Genomic DNA, 12,312 nt, shown 5'->3' with positions numbered 1-12,312 from the left:
CTTCTTTTACCTATCAACACAGCATAGGCACCACCCAGAGTTATTTAATGTTATATTTTTTTTTTACTTATCACTACATAAAGAAATTAGTCTTAAAAAGTGCCTGTAAACTAGTGTCTGAAGGAGCCACCCTTCTCCTGCTAAATAAGTGAGGCTCTGGGGGCAGGTAGGAGGCACACGCTGGAAAAACAGAGCCTAATTAAAACATAACACAGGCATTATAGGCATGTGTCCCAGGCACCAGCTTCTGGGAACATGTCAAAATACCAGGGTTCCCTTTAAAAAGGTAAACAACATGTCTAGTCCTCAGGGATACAAAAATAAGGGCTACAACCCCCCTGGAGAACATGTCCTGAGTCAGCAGCGAGCCTGAGACTGCAGCTACAGGAGGGGTGCTGTCCTACCCGCTCTAATTCAGGGCGCGGCTAGACCTGAACCCCGCTGCTCTGGACGTCCTGCCAACCCCGGGGGGCTGAGGTCTGTGCTGGGGGAGCCCGGCCTCTGCCCCCTGGGGCCTCTCAGGCAAGACCACCACGGACAGGGGCTGGAGCCTCCTCGGGGAAGCCGACCCGAGCGCAAACGGACTCCGCGGCTGAGCGCAGCCAGGCCGGGAACGCGACACCGCAGCGCGGCAGGTGTCCCAGGGGAGGTCACGGTGCTATGGCTGGGCTGGGGGCGCCTGGGACCCGGCAACACGCGTGGGCCCGGGCGGGAAGCAGGTCAGCCCCGACTGTCCCCCAGCTCCGCGCAGTTGCATCCCCCCTTCCGTGTTGAGCCCGGATGCCGGCAGTCGTGCCCAGCCCATCCCCGGGCGCTGCGAGACGCGTTGCGCACCCTGGGGACGGGGGGATGCCCCGCTCTCTACCCCACCCCCCCGGGCTCGGCCCAGGCCCGGCCCGCAGCGCGGAGCGGGAAGGCCGCTCCCATCCGACGCAGCGACCGGGATGAGATTTGGCGAAAGGCGCCTCCCCAGTCCCCCACTGAGCGCAGGGCCGCCGCGCCAGCGGCAGGGGAAGGGCGCGAGGAGGGGCTGACGGTTGGGGGAACCCCCGTAACTCCCCCTAACCGCCACCCAGTCCCCAGCGCAAGCGCCTCTCCCGCACCCCCCACTCTGGCGCCGGCCAATCGCAACACTGCGCACGTGACGAGCGTTCCCTGCGATGACCTCATCCCTGGTGTGGGATGACGTCAAATTCAAGATGGATGGAATCACGGCGGTGGCAGCAGCGCGCGCGGGCGAATCGTGAAGGGAGGCGCCGAGGGGGGCAGCAGGGTGGGGTGCGGCTAACGGCGGAGAAGGTGAGTAACGGCCGCGTCTCGCGCCCGTTTTGGGAGCTGCCTGCGCCTCGCGGGTCTCCCCGTGCACAAAGGCGTCTTTTCCTGACGTAACTCTGAGGTGTTTTTTTTCCCCCCACCGAGCGGGGCTGCGGTCCCCAAACTCTTCAGTGCGCCTGCGCCACTTACAAAACTAGCCCATCCCTTCATTGCGCATGCTCCACTCCCGGAGACGGACTAAGCCTGTCCATTGCGCGTGCACACATCCGCCACATAGACTCGTCGAAGCCTCTAGTGCGCATGTCTGTTGCCCATAGTGGGCTTCTCGTTCCCTCTTATGCGCGTGCGTAGTGCCCCTAAAAGAACCTCGATCTTGCTTAGCTGCGCGCGCGTGGTAGCCAAAATGTGGCCTTTTGGCCTGAGGCGCAAGCTGCTCAGTTGCAAATGTTTCACTGCGCAGGCGGGATGATGGTGCCTGTGAGGGGTGGGGGCGGTAGGCGGGAGAGAGTTGCTCTGAGCATGCGCAATGCGGTGAGCGTGGCCCTGCGTGGGGTGGGGACCAATTGAGTATAGTGATGTCACTATAGGTTTGTGCGTGCTCGTGCCTCCTCTGCTCACACCAGCCCAAGCAGGGAGCTCCAGCAGGGCTGGGAGGGAAGGTGCAGTCAGCGGGTGCAAGAGCTGCTGTGTTGCTGGTTAGGGGGCATCCGTGCCTGGCGTGGGGCCCAGTCACCCCCTGTTTGCCTGCTGCCCTGGGCTGTCACCTCTGCATTGGCGTCTCTGCAGAGAATGCAGAGGGCGCTGGACTGCCGTGACAGTGTGGTTTACGCTGCATATGTAGAAGCTATCGCTCACATTCGTGTTTCTCTCATCTGAACCACGAAGAAAGACAGAATATATTTGTATATCGTAGATTCTCCTTGCGGTGTCTCACAGAAGTGCTATGCTGATGTAAAAATTTAAAAGTAACTGCCGATTATGCTAGCCTCACAGAATAGTCATGCACACCAGAGCTGGGTGGATAACTGATTTTTTCCCCCCAGTTCGCTGGCATTTCGGAAAAACTGGGGGAAAGAATTTCAATTTGGGTTGAACTGAATCTGAAAATTGTGAAAAATTTCAGCATATCGAAAAAATGTGTTTTGAGTCAAATGCAACATGTTTGACCTGGAACTTTTTGTTTTGGGTATTTTTATAAGGATTCACAAAATGCTAGAAAGAGGAGTAGATGGTGATGGTTTTGGTACCAATGCCCTTCTTATAACCTTTAGCCCAGCTTTTAGGCTACTCACCTGGAATGTGAACATAACAATAGTCACATAGTGAGTCATACCAATAGTCCATCTAGCTCAGTGTCCTTCCTTCTAATGTGAACAGCTGTTGAACATGGGTCAGTCGGTCCTAAGAGATAGGCGAGTGCCGTTCCGAAGGGATGAGTGTCGGGCCCATACCCGGCCGTCGCCAGCAATGAGAGCCGCGGGGGCTATGCTGCGACGAGTAGGAGGGCCGCTGCAGTGCGCCTTGAAGCCTAGGGTGCGGGCCCTGGTGGAGCCGCCGCAGGTGCAGATCTTGGTGGTAGTAGCAAATAGTCAAACTTCCTTCTAACAGTTGCCAATGCCAGATGCTTCAGAGAGAATTAACCGATCAGGGCAATCATCAAGTGATCCAGTCCCTGTCGTCTAGTCCCAGCATCTGGCAGTCAGAGGCTTAGGGACACCCAGAGCAAAGGGTTGCATCCCTGACCATCTTGGGTAATAGCCACTGATGGACCTGTCCACTGTGAATTTTTCTAAGTCTTTTTTGAACCCAGGTGTACTTTTGGCTTTCAAAACATCCCCTGACAATTAGTTCCACAGGTTGACTGTGCATTGTGAGAAGTAGTACTTCCGTTTGTTTGTTTTTTAAACCTGCTGCCTATTAATTTCATTGGGTGATCCCTGGTTTTTGTGTTATGTGAACAGGTAAATAACACTTTGTTTATTCAGTTCATCCACACCATTCATGATTTTATAGACCTCTATCATATCCCTTCTTAATCATCTCTTTTACAAGCAAAACAGTCCCAATCTTTTTAATCTCTCCTCATATGGAAGCTGTTCCATACCCTTAATCATTTTTTGCTGCTCTTCTCTGTACCTTGTCCAATTTTAATTGATCTTTTTTGAGATGGGACAATCAGAATTGCATGCAGTATTCAAGGTGTAGTTTTACCATGGATTTATGATATATTTTATCTTATTATCTGTCCCTTTCCTAATGGTTCCTAACATTCTGTTAGCTTTTTTTGTTTGCTGGTGCACATTGAGCAGATGTTTTTCAGAGAACTATCCACAATGACTTCAAGATCTCTTTCTTGACTGGTAACAAGTAATGTAGACTCCATCATTTTGTATGTATAGTTGGGATTATGTTGCCAAAGGTGCATTACTTTGCACTTATCAAGATTGAATTTCTTCTGCCAGTTTCTTGCCCCATCACCAAGTTTTGTAATTCTTCACGGTCTGCTTTGGACTATTGAGAAATTTTATATAGTCTGCAAACTGTGCTACCTCAAAGTATGGAGGTAGGAGGGAGAGACAAATCTGATGAGGATCCAAGGTCTGGGAAGACAACTGGGACTGGCTGGAAGAAGAGATTCGGGCAAGGAACCAGGAAGGTGAGTGGAGATAAGGATACTGAAGCTGAACGAGAAGACTGAGTCTGGGGACAGGTATGGTGTGGGCGACAGTGAATGGAGGCTGGGATGGGAAAAAGAGGACAGATCAGAGAAGAACTGGGACTGGCTGGCCAAGGAGAGTGGACCAGGGATGAAAGAAGCCTATGGAGTGGAGACAAACTTGCTGGGTAAGGAAAATTGGCCTGGAATGAGAGGCTAGGATAGGGCCAGGGACAAACTGGAAGGGATAGAGCAGAAGTGGTGAAGCTTGGGGGAAACAGGTTTTACTCCCCCCCACTCCCAGGATAAAGTTAGGGATTCTGGGTAGCGGAGTGGACCAAGTGAGGTTCTGGATTCAATGTCTGGAACTGGAGTAGGCGAAATCAGGCACAATGGGGGATCACTTGTAGGATGAAGAACAAATGAGCTTTTATTATTTACAGCTGTCTGGCACCTCTGGATAAGTCCAGAAACAAGCTTCAGATCAAAGAGAAGGGGCTGCTCACCCAACTGCTGTCTGACTCCACAAAACTGTGATCAGCCTCCTGCAAAGCCTGTGTTATCCTGTGGCCATTCCCTCATGGTTTCCACCAGTAGTGGCCACAGTCATCCTTCAATTTGGTCAGTCAGGGCCAAGATCTCTGGAGGCCTCCCACTCTGACTGCTATAGAGTCAGCCACTCCCTATGTCTCCTCTAGCCCTTTCTACGTACAAGCTAGAGGACTTCCTGCAGATTCTGTCTCCATACTCCACAAGTCAGGCTTGTTACACAGGCAAAGGGTACTGTGGGGAAAAATAGTATGTAATCATGTAATTAAAGACTATCTCAGAATGCATACACATAAGGGGTTCAAATTAAGGTTGCATAGGCAATCTTAGTGTGTGTGTGTGTGTGTATATATATATATATACACACACACACAAGACTGAGTTAACATTGTATAGAAAACTAAAATGTTTTTAACCTATTGAAGACACTACACATCACTGAAAACTACATGATGCCAAGTATGAGCTTTCTGAATTCAGTTAGTTATGAGCTATTTCCATGGAGCTGGAAATTACTGATGATCAGAATATAAAATAAATTAGAGGGTTTTGGTCACCTTCAGAACAGTGGCCTTATTTTGTGTTAAATTAAACACCTTTCAGATGGAAAATTTCAGTCCAAAGGGAGAATCTTTCACAAAGTTATGAGCAATTAATAATTACGAGTCACATTTATTATCACTGAAGTTTTGAAATCTTAACAATAGTAGTTGCTAATAGTGACTGTTATAATATTCTTCAGTTTTGAAATACACAGATGAAAACTGTTAACTTTCCATATCTGCAAAGTACCATTATTAACTGTGAGTGAAGGCTCATTCAGAAGGCTGTCACCCTCTAAATGAGTGAATTGTTTCATAAAAAAGAATAGTACTTGCACCTTCCATCTGAGGATCTCAGAAAACTAATTCTCTAAAAACACAGCAAAATCCTTCATCACAGATGGAGAAGGGTGTAACATACTCTGCTTTAAAATCCATCCTCAGTTAAAAGGAGATCTCCTCCTCAACCCTGTCCCGAATGGCTGTCTGTCAGTGTAAGACCAGTCTCCATAAAGCAGTCTTTTTTTCCCCCTCTCCCCAATGATTATGAAATTTGGGACAGCAGGTCTTTTTTTTTTTTTTTCTTCATAGTTGAAAGAAGGGAAATGTATTTTTTACTGTCTTCACTGAATGAAGCTTTTGTGTGTCATGTCATTCTGGAGCAGATCATCTACATCTCATAAACTGAATCATTCAAGGAACAAGAAAGGAAACAAAAGCTTGTTTTTATGTTAGGCACCTGTTCCGCTCTCCCATGTTTTTTCTTTTTCTTTTTCATAATATTGTGATTAATCTCACCTACCAAATTTTACTCATCTGGAACGGCTGAAGAAATCCCTCATTTTGGATGAATTAAGATAATTTACTGTATATACTTGATCATAAGCCGGTTTGTTTATAAGCTGACACCCCCACTCACCCAAGATGGATAAGTAAAAATGGAAAATTTTTATAACCCGTTCATAAGCCGACCCTATAATTCAGGGGTCAGCAAACTTTGGCTCCCGGGCCATCAGGATAAGCCTTTGGTGGGCCGAGATGGTTTTGTTTACCTCGAGCATCTGCAGGCACAGAGGTAAACCTAAGTAAACAAAGTGTCCCGGCGCGCCAGCTGCTTACCCTGATGGGCTGGGACAACAACTGGTGGGGAAATTTTGGGGGGGGGGGAGAAGCTGGGAGTCAGGGGAGTAACCCCTGTGACCACCCTCCACATGACCCCACCGCTAGCCCGGGACCCCCAGACTCTCCCCATACCATCCGTTCCCACCTTATCTGGGGAGGGCCAGGGGAGGATGTCTCTGACCTGGCTGGAGCTGCTTCAGTAGACCGGGCAGCATGGCCGCAGCCTGCTCTGGTGGGCCAGACCAGGCGGCGCAGCTGGCAGCATGTTCCAGCGGGCTGGGCTGGGTGGCGCGGCCACAGCCTGCTGAGGGGGGGGGGCAAGTGGCACAGCTGCAGCCTGCCAGCCCCGGATCTGCAGCTGCTTCGGTGGCTGGGGCGAGAGCAGCGTGGCCAGAAGCGGAGAGACGCTGGCCCCGCCTCTTCCCTTCTGGTTCTGCTGCCTCTCCTTGCTCCCTCTGTTGGGGGGAGGGGCTGTATCCCACCTCTCCCTCTCTATACCCGTTCCTAAGCCGACCCCCTTCTCTGGTGCTTCCCTTTTTTACTAAAAAAAATTCGGCTTATGAACGAGTATATACGGTAAAAAGAACAGGAGTACTTGTGGCACCTTGGAGACTAACAAATTTATTAGAGCATAAGCTTTCGTGGACTACAGCCCACTTTTTCGGATGCATATAGAAGAAGTGGGCTGTAGTCCACGAAAGCTTATGCTCTAATAAATTTGTTAGTCTCTAAGGTGCCACAAGTACTCCTGTTCTTTTTGCGGATACAGACTAACACGGCTGCTACTCTGAAACCTGTTATATACGGTAAATCTCTCTCTTATGTTGTAGTGCTTCAATGAAACATTAAAATCTTGCTCCATAATTTAATTAAAAATGCACCTTTATTTAAATTGTCACAGATTGAAAGTATGCCCTATGGAAACCTGTTTCCCACAATCTTCATTGAATGAAGGTTTCAAAAATATTTTAATATGAGATCTGTGATCATAGGGCAATTCATGTACATTTCTTAAACTGAATTCTTTAAGAAAGACAAAAGTATTTTTGGGCACCTGCTTCACGCGCCGCCTCTTGTTCTACATTATCTTCAAAAGCAATTAAAATAAGCAGTTTTAAGAAATCTCTTATGAAAATGCCTTTAAATATATGCATGCATTTTTTCTAATTTTAGGATACTTTTTTCTTAATTTGTAAAACTTTGATTAGATTAGTTGGAGGTATTATTAATGGGTAGTGTTTACAGTGGTATTTCTCATCTTTTCATGTACATGCGTAATTCCGTTAACATTAATTGAAAGCACCAACTGATATTTATCAGTGGCAGGAGCTAACTTTGGGCCCAGTCCTGCTCACATTGAAGTCAATAACAAAACTCTCATTGTGTTCTGTAGGAGCCGGGTAGAGTCCTTTGTTATAATGTATTCATGTTATATTTTACACAGAGAAAGAATACAATTTCTAAATCTCATAGAATTGAAGGGACCATCAGATCATCTAATCTGATTTGTATATCACAGGCCACTAAATTTCACCCAAATCCCCCTATGTGAAACCCAAAGACTTTAGTTTTCCAAGGACTAATTAAACTATGAGCCACAGGCAGAAAACAGGAGAGACCCAGGTGCCACAAGTGGCAGGGAAATGATTAAATGAGATATGCCCAAATGATCCCAGCAGGTGAACTGTGCCCCATGCTACAATGGAAAGTGAAAACTCCTTGAGGTCCCTGTCAAACTGAGCTGGTGGAAAATTCCTTCCTGACCCAAATCTGGGATCTGTACGATCCTGTGCATGTAAGCAAGACACATCAGTCAGGCATCTAGAAAGACACGCCAGCCAGGCATTTTCTGTATGATCTCAGAGTACTGGTCCACCCTGGCCAACGTCCCATCTCCAGCTATGACCAATTTAAGTTGCATCAGAGGAAGGAGAAGATAAAAAAAAAAAAAAAACAAACATCAAGCCAATTGTGCGGGTGGGGGGTGGGAACGGCAGGAGGGGAGGCCTCTGCAGATGCCTGCCTGAAGCATGATATTTGATTATAGTCACTATCTTATTGCAGAACTTCAAATGTTATGAGCTAATACATGTTTGTTTCCCATTCATAGGGAAAAGAACACTTGTTTAGAAAATATGCAAAGGAGCTTGTTCAAAATTAACTTTTACTTGGAAGTGGAGGGAAAAGTCTCTCATATACCTGTCATAAGGATTAGGTTCTCCCAATTTACTCCAGCATCAAACCACCAGCTATCTTTCCATTACCATCCACATCATCTGTCACAGCTAACACTATTTTGCTTCTGGCTCAGGACAGCTGGATGGAGTTTCCTTTGGAACCCAGCAAACTGCTCTTACATCACTTAAGGGGAGGAATCACAAGAGAGATAGATGAGGTGTTTTTCCCAGAATCCTCTCATCTCACAGGTTGTAGTTCCTTAGGCTTGGTTGACACACAGTTTTTGTACCTATTTCAGTTAGGGTGTGATTGGTTGATTGATTTAACCAACATAGTTATACAGGTACAAACCCTAGAGTAGATACAGTTATACTAAGGACTGGTCTACACTGGGGAGGGATCGATCTAAGATACGCAACTTCAGCTACGAGAATAGCGTACCTGAAGATGACATATCTTAGATCGATTTACCTCAGGTCCTCACAGCGCGGGATCGACGGCCGCGTCTCCCCCATCGACTCTGCTACCACCTCTCGCTCTGGTGGAGTTCTGGAGTCGACGGGGAGCGTGTTCAGGGATCGATTTATCCCATCTAGACAAGACGTGATAAATCGATCCCTGTAGTGAGTCGGTGTGGCTCCCCGGCGCCCCGGAGGGGGAAGAGCCCATCTGGAGGCCGCAGTGGGCGGAGCCAGGGAGCTCTGAGCCCCGCCCCTCAAGGGGTCAGGCAGTGACCCAGAAGCATAAAGGCTGGCCCTCAGAACTCAGTCAGGCCCCAGCCGCCGAAGAGACTAGACGTCTCCCGCCTAGCTTGGGGCGGGGAAACTTCTGCGGCCCGGGGCGGCCACTGGGCCTGCCCTACGTCCGCTATCCAGAGGAGCCGCCGGGCCCACCTGGCGCTCTCTACCCGGAGGAGTTGCCGGACTTACCGAACAATGCTTGGCCTGACGAACCCATGGTCCAGGATCCCCCCAAGGCCGACACCAGCCCCCAGGTAGGCCCAGAGGAGGAGTGTGGAAGTAGCCCGGGGGCAGCCGACCCCAGTCTGGCTGCAGCGTTACCAGAGCCTATGTCAGTGTGTTGCGGCCAGGATCTCCACTGACGAAACAGCGGATCTTCTGCCGCTGCTAGGGCCCCGGGCTGGGACGCAGTGGAGTGGGAGGGCCTGCGTCCCCCCGCCACCCAACTCGTGGGTGGCAGTTTCCCCCTCTCCCAGGCCTGTTGAGGCTTAGGTTATACTGTTGCTCAGCCCTGACTGAGGGTCTGAGCCCTGACATAACGTGGGTGTCCACCCGAAGCTAGGGCCGAGCTTGTCGTGTCTCTCAGGACAGCGAGGACCGCCGGGGAACCTGGCCGCCGGACGGAGTGCCCAGCCCCGGTGTGTAGTGAGTCGGTGTGGCTCCCCCGTCGCCCTGGAGAGGGTTGAGCCCTGGTGAAACTCTTGTACATGTGGTACCAGAAGTGGGGACTGATCCCTGGGCCCTGTGAGAAGGGCCTGATGGGGGGGGGATTCTTCCCTCCCTCCCCCCCCGGAGCACCATGGAGATGGAGCGACTGTTTCAACTGCTGGCTGAGAGCCAGGAGCGGCAGCAGGCCGCCCACGTTCAGCAGCAGGCAGCTGCCCAGCTCCAACATCAACAGGCCACTGCCCTGCTACAGCAGCAGCAGCAGCATGCCGCTCAACTCCAGCAGCAGCAGCTCATTCAGCAGCTGGGGGACCGGCTGCAGCAACTTGTGACCACAGTGCCGCACCCCGAGGACCTGCAGCCAGGGGACGGGGCTGAGTTGCCCCGCACCACCGTCCCGGTACGACTAACCAAGATGGGCCACGACGATGACTCTGAGGCGTTCTTGGTTACGTTCAAATGGGTGGCGCTGGTCGCGGGGTGGCCCCAGGTTCAATGGGCTACCCTTCTCGCCCCCTACCTCACAGGGACTGCCCAAACGGCATATAGAGGGCTGGCGACGGAAGACGCACGGGATTACAGCCAGGTGAAGGCCGCAATCTTGGATGCATTAGACGTCAGCCCAGAGACGTTTTGCCAGCGGTTCCGGAGCCAAACGTACTCCACGGGCACCAGACCCAGGCTGGTGGCCCAGGCCCTGAAGGAGGCATGTAGGTGGTGGCTACAGCCAGAAATGAGGACAGCGGAGGAGGTTACAGAACAAGTCATCCTCGAACAGTTTGTACACATCCTCCCGACGCGAGGATGGGCCTGGGTGCTCTGCCACCGGCCGGCGACGTTAGCTGCGGCCGTCACACTAATGGAAGACTTCCTCGCGGCTGAATCGCCAGTGGGACCCGGCCTCCGAGCTCCAAACCCCGGACCGGAACTCCTGAACACCGAGCCGAGAGGGGACGCCCTGACCGGACCGCGGAATCTGGTCCGCAGGCAAGAGGCGCTCGCCATAAAATGGGCCTGTGACGCCCTACGATACTACCTCCTTGGGGCGCCATTCTTGCTAGTCACAGACCCTGCCCCCCTCCGATGGTTGATGAGAATGAAAAATAACAATGACCGACTACTGCGATGGTATCTGGCCTTGCAAGCCTACGCGTTCACCATCCAGCATAGGGCTGGCAAGGAACATGCAAACACAGACTTCCTGTCCCACCTCGGGGGGACAGAAGGGTCTGGCCCCGAAGAACGGGAGCCAGACTTGAGGAGCGGGGTGTGTAGTGAGTTGGTGTGGCTCCCCGGCGCCCTGAAGGGGGAAGAGCCCACCGGAGGCCGCAGTGGGTGGAGCCAGGGAGCTCTGAGCCCGCCCCTCAAGGGGTCAGGCGGCAACTTGGAAGCATAAAGGCTGGCCCTCAGAACTCAGTCAGGCCCCAGCCACCAAAGAGACCAGATGTCTCCCACCTAGCTCGGGGCTAGGAAATCTCCGTGGCCCGGGGCGGCCGCCGGGCCTGCTCTGCGCCTGCTATCCAGAGGAGCCGCTGGGCCCGCCCTGCGCCCTCTACCCGGAGGAGTTGCCGGACTTACCGAACGATACCTGGCCTGACGAACCTATGGTCCAGGATCCCCCCGAGGCCGACACCGGCCCCCAGGTAGGCCCAGAGGGGCAGTGTGGAAGTAGCCCGGGGGCAGCCGACCCCAGTCTGGCTGCAGCGTTACCAGAGCCTATGTCAGTGTGTTGCGGCCAGGATCCCAACTGACGAAGCAGCGGATCTTCTGACGCTGCTAGGGCCCGGGTTGGGACGCAGTGGAGTGGGAGAGCCTGCGTCCCCCCCGCCACCCAACTCGTGGGTGGCAGTCTCCCCCTCTCCCAGGCCTGTTGAGGCTTAGGTTATATTGTTGCTCAGCCCTGACTGAGGGTCTGACCCCTGACATAACATGGGTGTCCGCCCGAAGCTAGGGTCGAGCTTATCGTGTCTCTCAGGACAGCGAGGACTGCCGGGGAACCCGGCCGCCAGACGGAGTGCCCAGCCCCGGTGTGTAGTGAGTCGGTGTGGCTCCCCCGTCGCCCTGGAGAGGGTCAAGCCCCGGCAAACTCTTGTACAATCCCCGATAGATTGATTACTACCCACCGATCCGGCGGGTAGTGAAGACGTACCCTAAGATAAAAAATGTTTTATACTGGTATAGCTTATTCCCCTTCCCATATGAAATAAGCAATACTAGTATAACTATGCTCAGACTGGGGGGGCAGAGGGTGTGTTGTACTGTGGGAACAATACTGGTATAGTTGAAACAGTAAAACTTTGGTGAGTAGACATGCCTTTAATATGTAGTGTCAGTTTAAGAGAGAAAGTGATGCCATTTGTGCCTATGATATATTGCTTCAGATTTTATTGAGTAGCCTTCCCAAGATGATTGAGACACACCCGTTAAAGGTTACCTACAGAGGAGGGAAAATTGGGCTTGTGCCCCTTTGTGGATTCGTGATGCATAAATAAATAAGGCCTGTTTTTTCTGCTTGTTTTAATATTAGAATTTCAGGTCTTGTCTATTCAGGAAGATTTAGTGATGACTAGAGAGTTAATGAAAT

General features: G+C 51.3%; 1 protein-coding gene across 2 annotated transcripts in view; it reads left to right on the top strand.

The window, feature by feature from the left end:
* The first annotated feature begins 900 nt into the window (after positions 1-900).
* ZBTB21 (zinc finger and BTB domain containing 21) overlaps positions 901-12,312 on the top strand; it is a 31,034-nt gene continuing 19,622 nt past the window's right edge. For both annotated transcript variants that reach the window (XR_008441627.1, XM_054004851.1), the window contains exon 1: positions 901-1,299. The gene's annotated coding sequence lies outside the window, so the exon portion shown is untranslated. The remainder of the gene's footprint in view (positions 1,300-12,312) is intronic.

The sequence above is a fragment of the Malaclemys terrapin genome, chromosome 1, assembly GCF_027887155.1.
Source record: "Malaclemys terrapin pileata isolate rMalTer1 chromosome 1, rMalTer1.hap1, whole genome shotgun sequence".
In the NCBI taxonomy this organism is placed as follows: domain Eukaryota; kingdom Metazoa; phylum Chordata; order Testudines; family Emydidae; genus Malaclemys; species Malaclemys terrapin.
This window is presented reverse-complemented; position numbering and strand designations above follow the sequence as displayed.